The 14,033-nt window shown below is 46.2% G+C and overlaps 1 protein-coding gene across 1 annotated transcript in view; it reads right to left on the bottom strand.

Moving 5' to 3' along the window:
- EFNA2 (ephrin A2) overlaps positions 1-14,033 on the bottom strand; it is a 315,252-nt gene that overhangs the window by 49,930 nt on the left and 251,289 nt on the right. The window lies entirely within an intron of this gene.

Below are 14,033 nucleotides of genomic sequence, written 5' to 3'. Positions count from 1 at the left end.
TCACATGATCAAAATTCAGATGCTTGGCAACTATATCAGTGTCACAGCAGTCTGCCATTTTGCGACCTTCTGACAAGCAAAGTCAATATGGAAGCCAGATTTGCTTAACAACCATGTGACTAACTTAACAGCTGCAGTGATCCGCTTAATAACGGTGGCGAGAAACGTCGTAACGTGGAGCAAAACTCCCTTAACAAATGTCTCGCTTAGCAACAGAAATGTTGGGCTCTGTTACGATCATAAATCAAGGACTAACTGTAAAATAATCCAGGGGTGGGGGCTATTTACACACGAGAAGAAGCTGCCACTGAATGCAACGGACTTACCTACTTATTTAATAATTTATTTAGCCATTTTATGGCAGTAACTTTGGTAGGTTCACCCAGGATTCACCTAATAATACCTAATTATTCAGCTAATAATACCTAATTATATGCCCAAATCTAAAAATCCAATATTGATCCCAGCAGAAGCATGAAAAACTAGCCATGATTTATGTATGTATGTATGTAGATTTTTATCCTGCCTTTATTACTTTATAAATAACTCATTTACAACTACACCAAGTAAGAAAATAACTTCTAGTCCTTGTACTTAAAACCATTGCAGCATCCTCACGATCAAGTAATCATAATTTGGGCCCTTGATAACCAGCATGTATTTATGATGGTTATTTTGTCCCAGGATGATATCTTCGCTATTTGTGAACCTTCCCAACTGGCTTCAGACGAGCAAAGTCAGCGTGGGAAGCTGGATTTACTTAACAACCAAATGATTCACTTAACAACTGCACTGGTTCGCTTAACAACTGTGGCAAAAAAAGGGTGTAGCTCATTTAACAACTGCCTTGCTTAGCAACGGAAAATCTGGTTCCAATTGTGGTTGTAAATCAAGGACTGCTTGTATTAGTGACCAACCTTGCAACTGTCTGAATTGCATAGTATCTTGCCCCAAAGCTGAGGATTTTTAAGACACCAGACGTGCACAGAAATATCTGTGTTACGTTCAGAAAGTAAAAACCATTTATTTTATTTACTTATTACATTAGTATGCCGCCCACCTCACGGTTGCAGCGACTCTGGCCGGCTTACAAAATGATAAAACGGTAAAAACAAAACAAAAAAGATAGTACAAAATGATTAAAATTAAGATGATTAGATTAAAAAGATTGATGAATTGTTTCCTCTTTAAAAGAAGGCCAGGACATTTGAAATGAGACGCCCTGGGTGTATTCGAGATGGAAGAATAGAATAGAATAGAATAGAATAGAATAGAATAGAATAGAATAGAATAGAATAGAATAGAATAGAATAGAAAGAGTAGAGTAGAATAGAATAGAATAGAACAGAATAGAAAGAGTAGAGCAGAATAGAATAGAAAGAGTAGAGTAGATAGAGTAGAGTAGAGTAGAGTAGAGTAGAGTAGAGTAGAATAGAATAGAATAGAATAGAAAGAGTAGAGTAGAGTGAGTAGAATAGAATAGAATAGAATAGAAAGAGTAGAATAGAGTAGAGTAGAGTAGAGTAGAGTAGAATCGAATCGAATCGAATAACAGAGTTGGAAGGGACCTCGGAGGTCTTCTAGTCCAACCCCCTGCTCAGGCAGAACCTTGAGGACTAGAAACTTCCAAGCGTTATTGGTCCTATTATCCAACCACACAGTGTCCGGTTAGGAATACCAAGTAGAAAATCTTTCTACTTTGCAATTCTACCAACAATGGATTCTGCCAAGCTAGGATTGTCTGACTCGTTGGGAAAAAGCCCCAGAGGCTGATCCAAGCTTCTCTAGAGCCCACGTGGTTTCCCTAATCTTCCTCCTTCCCATTAACTTTACAAGATTAAACCAAGCACCTCTTAAAATTAATAAAACGGCAACGGTAGGTGATTAATGGAACGGAAGGGGGGGGAGGAATCTTTCTCCAAACCACCATGCCTGATTAGCCCCCCCCACCCTCCACCCTCCCCGTATTATATTCAGAGACACACTCCAATTTTATAGGGGTTTTGGGGGGGTTTAGGTATATTTTTTGGACAGATTATCCGAGAGATTAGAGGATTAGCCAAACTGCGAAGGAGGCATGCTGGTTTTGGGCTGCGGACAGAGTGCCTCGCTTTGCTTAATACACCATTACTAAGGGCTGTTAGGAAAGGCAGGACTCTCTGACCCCTCAGATGCCTTTTCTGGCATTGTCCCCGGCAATTATCTTCAGCTTCCAATTTTTTCCGGTGCCATGTAGGAAAATCATCTCCCCTTTTTAAAAACATTAAAAAAAAAAGTTTTCAGTCACTTGGATGACATTTGTTTTAGAAATTAACTTTCAAAGAATTCTGATGAAATACTCACACATGGGAGCCAAATGTTTTTGCAAGGAAGGTGAAGGGCCTGAGTTTTGTTCTCCAGAACCTGTCAGAACCTGCTGGATTTCACCCCTGAATTGAAGGCCTATTTTTCCAACATAATGTCAAGCAAGGTCAACTCTTGGCAACCGCATAGTTAAGTTTTCTCTGTCCTGACCCTGGTCCTACAAGTCTTTGAATGGTGATCCCATCAGCCCTGAAACCGAGTCCATGCATTTTGCTATTGATTGTCTTCTTCACCTTCCTTCCTTCCATCTCTCCCAACATTGCTGGTTTCTGAGGGGAGCTGGGTCTTTATATTGATTGACTGGCTGATTGATTAATTGATTGATTATGTGTCATGTTGGGCTTGACCGATTAATTGATTGATGATGTGCCACCAGGTTGGAGTTGGCTGATTAATTGATTGATGATGTGGTGCCATCACAACGGGGTTGACTCTTAGAAACTGTGTGGGAAGAACTTCTCCATCTCCCTAACTAGGTCCTTCAGGTCTTCCCAAGTTGCACCCATCACACCTGCAACTGAGTCCATCAATCTTGCTGCTGGTCGTCCTTTTCTTCTCTTTCCTTTCCAACATTCTAGCAATAGCAATAACAGTAAAACTTAAGACTTATCTATTCCCTTCATAGTGCTTCATGGCCCTCTCTAAGTGGTTTACAAAGTTAGCATCTGGTCCCCAACAATCTAGGTCCTCATTTTACCAATCTCAGAAAGATGGAAGGCTGAGTCAAGCTTGAGCAGGTCAGGATTGAACTCCTGGCAGTGGGCATTCTAACCACTGAATCATCAGGGCTCCTATATTTTTCTCAAGGGAGCTGGGTCTTCCCATTGATTAATTATGTGCCATCAAGTTGCCGAATAACAGAGTTGGAGGAGACCTTGGGCATTTTCCAGTCCAACCTCCTGCTCAAATAGGAGACCCTGTACCATTTCAGACAGTTGTCCAATGTCTTCTGAGAAACTTTCAGTGATGGAGCTCCCACAACTTCTGGAGGCAAGTTGCTCTACTGATTACTTGTTCTAACTGTCAGGAAATTTCTGCTTAGTTCTAGGTTGCTTCTCTCCTGGATTAGTTTCCATCCATTGCTTCTGGTCCTGCCTTCAGAGTTATGGTCAACTCTTAGCAACAACATGGCTAGAACTTCTCCATGGAGATTTGTCCCTGACCAGGTTCTTCAAGTATTCCAACAGTGACCCCATCACCCCTTTAACTGAGTCCATCCACTTTGATGATGGTGTTGTTATCCGTTCAGTCATGTCCGACCCTCGGCAATTCAATGGGGCCAGGTCTCTCCACATCTTCTGATCTTGCACTACTTCTTTGAGTTTTTCTGTGCTCTGGCTGGTGTCAGCTTGACCTCCTCAGATTTCGATTTTCCATGCAAATTTATAATAATTTCCTTTATTTCCAAACACATCGTCTTTATCAGTGTCAGCTTTGATGGTGTCCAGCCACTGTGTTCTTTGAAGGCCAGTCATCTTTACCACTACACCTGATTGGCTCTTGTACCGAGGGGGAGGGATCATCATGGAGTAACCTATTTATTTATTTATTTATTTATTTATTTATTTATTTATTTATTTATTTATTTATTTATTTATTTGTTTGTTTGTTTATTTATTTATTTATTTATTTATTTATTTATTTATTTATTTATTTATTTATTTATTCGATTTATAGGCCACCCTTCTCCGGAGACTCAGGGCGGCTTACAATGCGTTAAGCAATAGCCTTCATACTTTTGTATATACCTGCTTAGTAGGGCTTTCGGGGACCCCTAAGCGGTGTTCTTTTTTATACAACATCAGCTTATTGCTCCCACAATCCAGGTCCTCATTTTACCTACCTCGGAAGGATGGAAGGCGAGTCAACCTTGAGCCTGGTGAGATTTGAACTCGCAGTAATTGCAGGCAGCTGGCAGCTAAGTGCTACTTAACAGCGCTTTAGTCCGCTGCTCCACCAAGGATCCTTATCTACAAGTAGTCTTCAATTTATACCTAAAATTCAACCTGGATTTACGGTCATGGCAGTTGCTAAGCAGATCACCACATGGCCACTCTGGATTTTACAACTCTTTTTTTGTGCCAGTGAATTGCAGTGGTTATTAAACAAATCCGTTTTATGCAATGGACTTTTTTTTTTTTTTTTTTGATGGAAACTGGAAGCAAATGCTGGAAACCGGCCCAAAATGCCAAAAATCGGTCACGTGACCATGGGACATTTTTAAAAAAGCACAGGACAAGGCCAAAATAAGTGAGACACAGTTTTGTGATTTTTCCTTCCAGTGACATAACTGCAGTGGTGGATTGCCCCCCGGTTCGGACCGGTTCGATAGAACTGGTAATAAAACTGGCGGGAGGCTCCGCCCACTGACCCTGACATCATCAGAAGCGATCTGCGCAGAAGCAAGGCACATGCGCAGAAGCAAACCACATGCGCGAGCGAAGCAAGCGTGCACACACGATCCCATTGCGAACCAGTAGTAAAGGTAAGTAGAACCCACCCCTGCATATCTGGTGTTATGCACTCTAGCGCTTACTTGTTGGTTACCTTTGCTGTCCAAGGAACAGCCATTTTACTGCTGGCTAGCCTCTCCTCCTTTTCTTTCCTTCCACTTTTCCCCAGCAATGTGGACCTCTCAAACAAGCTGAGCCCTCATAAATTATCGAGTTCTTTCCTGAACCAAAGGACACTTTATATTACCAGTTATGAACTGCTGGTTCGGCCACCATTGAACCACGACAAATTTAATACATTTATTATGGTTTGTTGCACAGCCGGCCAGATGTTCAGACTGAATTTAGCTTTTTTGTCCATCTGTCAAGTTCTTCCCAAAGACCTGGGATAGGTAGATGTTGATGTTTGATGGTGTTAGAGCAGTGGCCCTCAACCTTTTGGGCACCAGAGACCGGTTCCATGGAGAAAGATTTTTCCACGGACCGGTGGTTTTGCATGCTGCCTGCATCCTGCAGATGGGGCTTCGCTGGTTGGCATGGCACAGTTGCTGGTATGCCGTGGGTTGATGTTCTGTCCCCGTCTCAACAGTTTATCCGGTATCAGAATTGGCAGCTACCCAGTGGCTGGCTGCCAGGTATTCTTTACTCACGAGCAGGGAGTTTCTCCCTTCGTCCGGGAATAAAGCCAATACAAAATAATCAACAAAGTCCAGTAAATACAAAGAAGCTCGTCCGATATCTGTTTTTTGCTTATCGCAGAACTGAACCGACCACCACACCCTCTTTTATACCCTGTGGGGTGTGGTCCAGTGACTCAGCCTAATCCCTGGCACGCCTCTTCTGCTGTGCGCGTTTATCTCTGCGACGCTGCCGAGGGTCCAGCCAAGAGTCATCTTCCTCATTACTGTCCACCTGTGGCTGCGTGGACATGCTTGGCCCTGGGCCTATCTCTTGACTTTCGGAGGACACCGAAGGCATTGCCAGAGAGGACGGTCCTGGAGAGGGAGGCCTTGCCAACTCCTCTCCTTCACTCTCGGAGTCCTCTCCTGCCGATAACACAGGCTCAGGTAACGGAGCCACAACAGTTGGGGACAGCTGTGTTAAGAGGTATCGTTGCAGGATGTAAGTTGATCTAAGTAAAGCTGCCTTTTGCAATTGACTGATGGGGACTTTAATGTTGCCTTTATTATTTTTTATTTTTTGCCAACAGATGGGTGGACTTCAATTCCCAGAATTCCCCAGCCAGCACAGCTGAAGTCCACCCACCTTAAAGTTGCCAAGATTGAGAAACACTGGCCTAGACCAGGGGTGTCAAACTCAATTTCTTTGAGGGTTAGGGTTGTGGTTGACCTTGGGGGTCGGGGGGCAGGCATGCGTGGCCGACTGGGGGTGTGTAGTTAGCTTCAGGGGTTGGCTTCAAAAATTTTAGCAAGGGGTTCTCTACCTGTTTGCTGGGTGGGCATGGCCATGGTGGGCGTGGCCTAGTTGGCCTCCTGCACCATTTATTTATTTATTTATTTTATTCAATTTGTATACCGCCCTTCTCCTAGTGGACTCAGGGCGGTGCACAGCCAGAACTAAAACACATACCAATACAAAATTTAAAATTATTAAAAGAATTACATACTTTGGCCCCACATTTAAAATTTAAAACAATTCGAATTAAAACCATGGCAGGGGTGGTGGTGTTTTTGCCCTCCCCAGGCTCCAGAGACTTTTCATGAGCCCCCGGGAGGGCGAAAACGGCCTCCTCAGACTCCGGGCCTGTTTCTGGCCTTCCCAAACTTCCGGTATGCCTATTTTTCACCCTCCCCGAGCCTTTGCACATGCCCTGCACTTACCTGCATCCAAAAGAGGCCGTGTGGGGACTCCTGGGAGGGGGAGGGGTGGGGCAGGGTGGGAAGGGCAGGGCCAGCCAGGAGTGGGATTTGGGGGTTCTCCGAATTGCACAGAATCTTAGTAGAGGTTCTCTCAAACCCCTATGAACCCCCAGCAGCCCACACCTGGCTAGCTTGACACCACTTCCCAAACTGCTGGCATGTTTCCTCTTCGCATTGGGTAGACCAGGACGGTCCTGTGGGCCAGATCCGACCACATCATGGGCCAGATCCGACCCATGGGCCTTGAGTTTGACACCCCTGGCCTAGACTATTTTGCTGAGCCCCAGAATGGTGAACAAGATTCACCCCAGCTTTTCTGTCCTTGTGTGTTTATGTGTCTGTGTATGTGTTTTCTTTCTCGCTCTCGCTCACCCTCTACTCTTCCCTTGTGGTGGTTTGCACTGCACACACAGAGCGGTGCTCGTCTCTCTCGGAGGGTGCCAAAGATCTGGGAGAAACCAGCCCACCCCGCTGTGTTCAATTGCCACTTCTCGACACAGTGGGAAGCTGGTTGTTAGCGTCAGTCCCATTTAAATGGAGATGCAACCACGTTTTCTGCTGTGAGGAGAAACAACCCATGGAGTGATATAGATCTGTTAGCCGGGCATACGTATGTATGTATGGCGGAGAAAAAAAATAAAATAATGCATTTCTATTCTTAGGAGGTAAGGGGAGAGAATCAAGCTCAGAGGAAGACAACCCCAAAAAGCCAAACCTTTTAGATGAAAAATATGCAACCTTTTAAGCCGCAGGATCCCTTTTGTCAGCCTCTTGTCATTGAAAAGCAATTGTGCTCTAAAGCCAGCCACACAACTGCGTTTTAAATCCATCCTTTCTGCCCTAAAGTATCCCCAGAGGAGTGTTTCTCAACCTCGAAAACTTTCAGATGAATGGACTTCAGCTCCCAGAATTCCTATGGCTGGCTGGGGAATACTGGGAGTTGAAGTCCACCCATTTTAAAGGTTGAGAAACTGTGAGAAACCTTGGCCTAGGGGCTGTTGTAGACATGAGGAAAAATGAGGTTGAAAAAAAAAAACATTTAGCCAATTTCAGTTCGCAAAAGCTGATGTTTTAGTGTCTCAATAATATGGAAAAAACGTTGAGACTCTGGAAAGGGTGCAGAGAAGAGCAACAAAGATGATTAGGGGACTGGAGGTTAAAACGTATGAAGAACGGTTGCAGGAATTGGCTATATCTACTCTAGTGAAAAGAGGGACTAGGGCTGACATGATAGCAATGTTCCAGTGTTCCACAGGTGGCATGCGGAGTCATATCTGTGGGCACGCAAGTGTTGCTCTAGCTCAGCTCCAGCCTGCTTACGCGCGCCAGACAGCTAATTTTTGGGCCTTCTGGGCCCACCGGAAGTCAGGAAACGGGCCATTTCTGGCCTCCGAAGGGCCTCCAGGAGGCTGTTTTCATCTTCCCCAGGCACCCAAAAAGCCTCTGGAGCCTGGGGAGGGCAAAAAAATGGGCCTACCAGGCCCATTGGTAACCTTTTTGCGTTGCGTGCCAAAAGCGGGGGAAGCACGGGGGGGGGTTTTCCGCATACGCATGCACGGGGGTGCGTGGGGCATTGAATTATGGGTGTCGGCTTGCATGTGCGCGACCACCCCGCGCTCCCCCCGCTTTTGGCACGCGACGGCAAAAAGGTTAGCCATCCCTGGTATAGGGTTTCCTGCCTAAGCAGAGGGTTGGACTAGAAGTCCTCTAAGGTCCCTTCCAATTCTTGTTATTCTGTTAAATTTTAAAAAAATGTCAGTCAGAAAAGGTGCTACCAAATTCCCCATTATTGCCATCTCCAGCGCTTAGCTCCCTTAGTGCAGGGAGAAGTGTCTTTACCATATTGCTTTTCAGCTCCGGCTTTACCATTAGCACCCACTCATGCAAAGCTCAAGAGGTCTCACATAATGGTATACAGTGGTACCTCGGTACACGTTGTTAATTGGTTCCAGGAGGAGAGATGAGTAGTTAAAAAGGACGAGTCCCGAGCAAACCACGTGACTCACTGTTTGGTCGGGAATAACTTTCTCTCTCTCCCTTTTCCTATGTCAGCGATCTTCCCAGCATGGCCAGCTTCCTGTTTCTTCTCTGCAGCTGCCCATCATCTGATATGTTACAGGGTTTTCTGCCTAAGCAGCGGGTTGGACTAGAACAGTGATGGATAACCTTTTTATTGTTGTGTGCTGAAAGTGCTTGCGCGTGCGTGCACCCATAATGCAATGTGCTCCCCCTGCGCATGCGTGCACAACCCCCTGCTCCCCATGCATACACATGTGACCCCCCCATGCTCCCCCGCCCCGCATGCATGCACACGCAACCCACTGCCCCCCATTTTGGGCCTAGCAGGCCTCCTTGCAGTCTCCTGGGACCAAAACCGGGCCGCTCCCCGCGCATCAGGGGTGGGTTCTAAATTTTTTCACTACTGGTTCTGTGGGGGTGGCTTATTTTGTGGGCGTGGCTTGATGGTCATGTGACAATTCTTTAGGATTTAGCAGAGGTACTGGTCTACCAGGCTTTTAACTGCTTGCAGAGCTGTACCGGTCTACTCATTCGTTTTTGGAGGCACCGGTCTACCACCACACCGCCTTTTAACACTGATGAGCTGTAGGGTGGCCCTTTGAAGCCCCACGGCAAGAGTTTAAACAGTTTTTTTCCTTCTAGCCGATCAGCTGGGACTCAGGAGGCAGCAACAGATTGGGGGTGGGGCCAAATAAAAGGTAAGAATAATGCGAGGGGGGACGGGGGGCCCAGCTCCCGAAGAAAGAGAACCGGTTTGGTGACGTCATATCGTCACCGCTACTGGCTCGACCGAACCGGGCCGAACTGGGCCAAACCGGGAGGAACCCACCACTGCTGCGCATGCTCGCGTGACCCCCCTGTGCATGCACATGTGTCTCCCACATGCGCCCCATCCCCGCGCATCCTGAAAATCAGCTGGCCGGTGGAAGGCGCACGCATTCATGCGCAATGGAGCTGAGCTGAGCGATGGCTCATGTGCCCGCAGAGAGGGCTCTGCATGGCAGCTGTGGCACGCATGCCATAGGTTTGCCATCACGGGACTAGAAGACCTCCAAGGTCCCTTCCAACTCTGTTACTCTATCCTACTTTCTTCCTTTTGCAGCACGTCGAGCACTAAAAAACATTGAGTACTGGGAGTACATTTTCACGTCAAATAGTCAGGTAGTCCTTGACTTACAACAGATTGTTTAGTGATCGTTCAAGGTTCCAACGGCACTCAAAAATGTGATTTGTGATCGTTTTTCACCGTTACAACCTTTGCCGCATCCTCATGATCACGTGATCAAAATTCAAATGCTTGGCAACTGACTCATATTTATGACGGTTGCAGAGTCCCGAGGTCATATGATCACTTTTTGCAAACTTCTGACAAGAAAAGTCAATTGTGGTGGTAAGTTAAGGACTACCTGTATATGGGAAAGAGGATAGACCTGGGGGGTGTGTGTGCAGGGTGGGTTCTACCTTTACTACCGGTTCTGCGTGGGCGTGGCAGGGGAAGGATACTGTAAAATCTCCATTCCCTCCCCACTCCAGGGGAAACTCATATTTCCTCCCGATCAGCTGGGACTTGGGAGGTAGAGAATAGATGTGGGTGGGGCCAGTCAGAGGTGGTATTTACCGGTTCTCCGAACTACTCAAAATTTCCGCTGCCGGTTCTCCAGAACTGGTCAGAACCTGCTGAAACCCACCTCTGACCTGACCGCATCGGGCAATGTCATTTTGTTTTTAGAGTAGTTTATAAATGCCTAAAGTACTTAGCTATGATCATTACGTTATCGGGGATTTTTTTTTCCTCAAGCAACTAATCAATATTAATCAATCAATAAATGTGTCAGAGGCAGTAGTGATAAAGTAGTGAAGACTACTTTATGCTGTAGTTCCAGCCTTATGGAATATCCTCACCTCAGAGAGTAGAATGGCCCCCAACCTTGTTAGCATTTCGTAAAGCTCTAAAAACTTGGCTACATTTCTAGGCCTCAGCTAGGTATATGTGAAGCGTGCCGTCACTTGGCTTTACTATTAACTAATTAATCACCATGGCTGCTGTTTATATTTATTCCAATGATATAAATATAAACAGCAGCTGAACCGGATAGAACCTGGTTCTATCCGGTTCGGGCGAAACGGGAGGCTCTGTCCCGTTTTTGACACTCTGCACATGCGCAGAAAGTCTTGCGCATGCGCAGAGGTGGCACGTGCGCTTCCATTTGCAAACTGGTAGCGAAGGTAAGTGAATACCACCCCTGATTTATACAGATAGTCCTCGACTTACAACAGTTCCCTTAGTGATCGTTCGAAGTTACGATGGCACAGGAAAAAAAAACCCTTATGACCTGTTTTTCACACTTATGAATATTTTTGCAGCATCTCCATGGTCATGTGATCAAAGAATCAGTCTCTTGGGAACTGCATTGTAATTTCTGACCGTTGCAGTGTCCTGGGTCATGTGATCCCTTTTTGTGACCTCCTGACAAGCAAAGTCATGGTTCATTTAACAACCGCGTGACTCATTTCGTAACAGCAGTGATTCACTTAACGACGGTGGTGAGAATGATTGTAAAATGGGGCAAAATTCACTTAACAACTGTCTTGCTTAGCAACAGAAATTTTGGGCCCACTTGTGTTCGTTAAGTCAAGAGGACTATTAATTGTACTTATTAATGCTGGTATTGTGGATGTTGTCACTATTTTAATGTATTTTAAATTCTTTAAATTATTTTAAAATTTAAGGTTTGCAAACCACCCAAAGTCACTTAGTTAAGTTGGGAGGCTATAGAAATTGAATGAATGAATGAATGAATGATGAATGAGTGAGAGGTTGGGCTAGGACTGGAGAGAATAGATACAGTAGTAACTCTAGGATAGTCCATCTGTCTGCCTCACAGGATTGTTGTGTAACTGTAAAAGGAAACGCTACAGATGTTGCCTTGAGGCCTTGGAGTAAAAATGCAAGGAAAAAATATGCAACAACAGCATTAAATAATAAGGTTGTTTGCACAGGTTGTCTATTACCAAATACTGTACAGCATGAATGTCCAACCTTGACAACTGTGGCTGGCTGGGGAATTCTGGGAGTTGAAGTCCACACATCTTAAAATTGCCAAGGTTGGACACTACTGCTGTATAGAAAGGGAATTACGGAAAGATTCCTGCACTCAATTGTCGGTGTGAGTATGGGGTTGACTAGATGATCTTCATGGATCGCTTCCCATTCTTAAAACTGTATAGCTTTATCCATTCTGTAGATTTCCGATCTCTTTTTGGCCTGAGTTTCGGAGCAAAAAAGAGAAGGAGAAATGAAGACATCAGAATTAACGAATGACTGATTCGCTCCGCAAAGCTGTTTGTAAAATTCTACCCAGTCAAATTTATATTCTGACATCTTTCCCAGGAACTATTTTACGAGCGTTTACTCCAATATTCCACGGCTCAGCAAACTCTGGTGGCTGGCCAAGGAAGAATCATCGTCTTACAAAGCAACATGTGAACGATGAACCTCGGAGAAACTCCAGCATCCCACCCTGTGGCCGACACATCAATGTCACGGGAGCCACACTGTGTCTCCAAAATACGCAGGAATCGCCGTTTCTTTCAGAGATGAATTCCAAGGTTTTAAAAAAAAGAACGGCCAGGCAGTGGGCATCACGTCTCCTGTGGCTAAAGCCCGGCCAGGCTTCATATTTCATGCATTAGTTTTCTGAGGAAAGCAGACAGACGTGGAGCAAAGCACATTTCAGAGGTGCTAAACTGCGGACAGCACATTTGATTCCTAACGGAGCGCCAGCAATGCGTTTCACCCAGATGCTTTTGCTGGGGAAGGATTTCTCCTGAGGAAGTCGAGAGGGATCGGGCTCTCAAGGAACACGCCCAGTGGTGGGATTCAAATAATTTAACAACCAGTTCTTTGCCCTAATAACCAGCTGGGTGGGCGTGGCCATGATGGGTGTGGCCAAGGGGTGTGACAGGCAGCAGTTGGGCTCCTGCACCCCCCCGGGGAGCAAAAACGGGCCGTGGGGGGATGTGCCGCTCCCCCGCACCCTGTTTTCGGCCTAGTAGGCCTCCCTGAAGCCTCCTGGGAGCGAAAACGGGCCGCAGTGGGGGCGTGCCGCACCCCCTTGCCCCATTTTGGACCTAATGCCTCCCTGCACTTACCTGGAAGCCAAAATGGGGTGAATGGGGACTCCTGGAAGGGGCGGGAAGGGGCCAGCCAGCAATTTAGCTACCGGTTCGCGTGAACCTGCCCGAACCGGCTGAATCCCACCAGTGACATGCTCTTAAGGATGGAAAGCCACAACTGACCCGACGCAGTTCTGTTAAATTTAGATTTAGACTAACTTTATTGTCACTTTACATGTACACTAATCAGCATACATGAAAATGAAATTTCATTGCATACAGCTTCCAATATATACTATATAAACATGACAACTAACTTAACTAAATAAATACAAATAAATCAAGGAGAGATTCAACCTGGAAATAAGGAGAAATTTTCTGACACTGAGAGCAATCAACCCATGGAACAGAAGTTGCTTTCGGAAGTTGTGGGAGCTTCATCACTGGAGGCTTTCAAGAAGAGACTGGACTGCCATTTGTCAGAAATGTGTAGGGCAGTGATGGCTAATCTTTTTGCCGTCACGTGCCAAAAGCAGGGGGAGTGCGGGGGGATCATACACGTGCGTGCCCACAACCATAATTCAATGCCCCCTTGTGCCCCGCGTATGTGTGCGCGACCTCTCCGCACTCCCCCCGCTTTTGGCACACGATGGCAAAAAGGTTACTGGTGGGCCCAGTAGGCCTGTTTTTCACCCTCCCCAGGCTCCAGAGGCTTTCTTGGAGCCTGGGGAGGGAAAAAATGGCCTCCCCCATCCCCCCGGAGGCCAGAAATGGCCCATTTCCCGACTTCTGGTGGGCCCAGGACAGTGGTGGGTTTCAAATTTTTTTACTAACGGTTCTGTGGGCATGGCTTGGTGGCCGTGGCTTGGTGGGCATGGCAGGGGAAGGATACTGTAAAATCTCCATTCCATCCCCAATCCAGGGGAAGGTTACTGCAAAATCCCCATTTCCTCCTGACCAGCTGGGACTTGGGAGGCAGAGAATAGATGGGGGTGAGGCCAGTCAGAATTTTTACTACTGGTTCTCCGAACTACTCAAAATTTCCGCTACCGGTTCTCCAGAACTGGTCAGAACCTGCTGAAACCCACCTCTGGCCTGGAAGGCCCGAAAATCAGCTGGCTGGCATGCACATGCACACTGGAACTGAGCTAGGGCAATGCTTGCACGCCCACAGATATGGCTCTGTGTGCCACCTGTGTCA

Source organism: Pantherophis guttatus, chromosome 1 (assembly GCF_059756535.1).
Source record: "Pantherophis guttatus breed Tessera chromosome 1, ASM5975653v1, whole genome shotgun sequence".
NCBI classification, from domain to species: domain Eukaryota; kingdom Metazoa; phylum Chordata; class Lepidosauria; order Squamata; family Colubridae; genus Pantherophis; species Pantherophis guttatus.
Note: the sequence above shows the minus strand (reverse complement) of the source record. Positions and strands in the feature narration are given on the sequence as shown.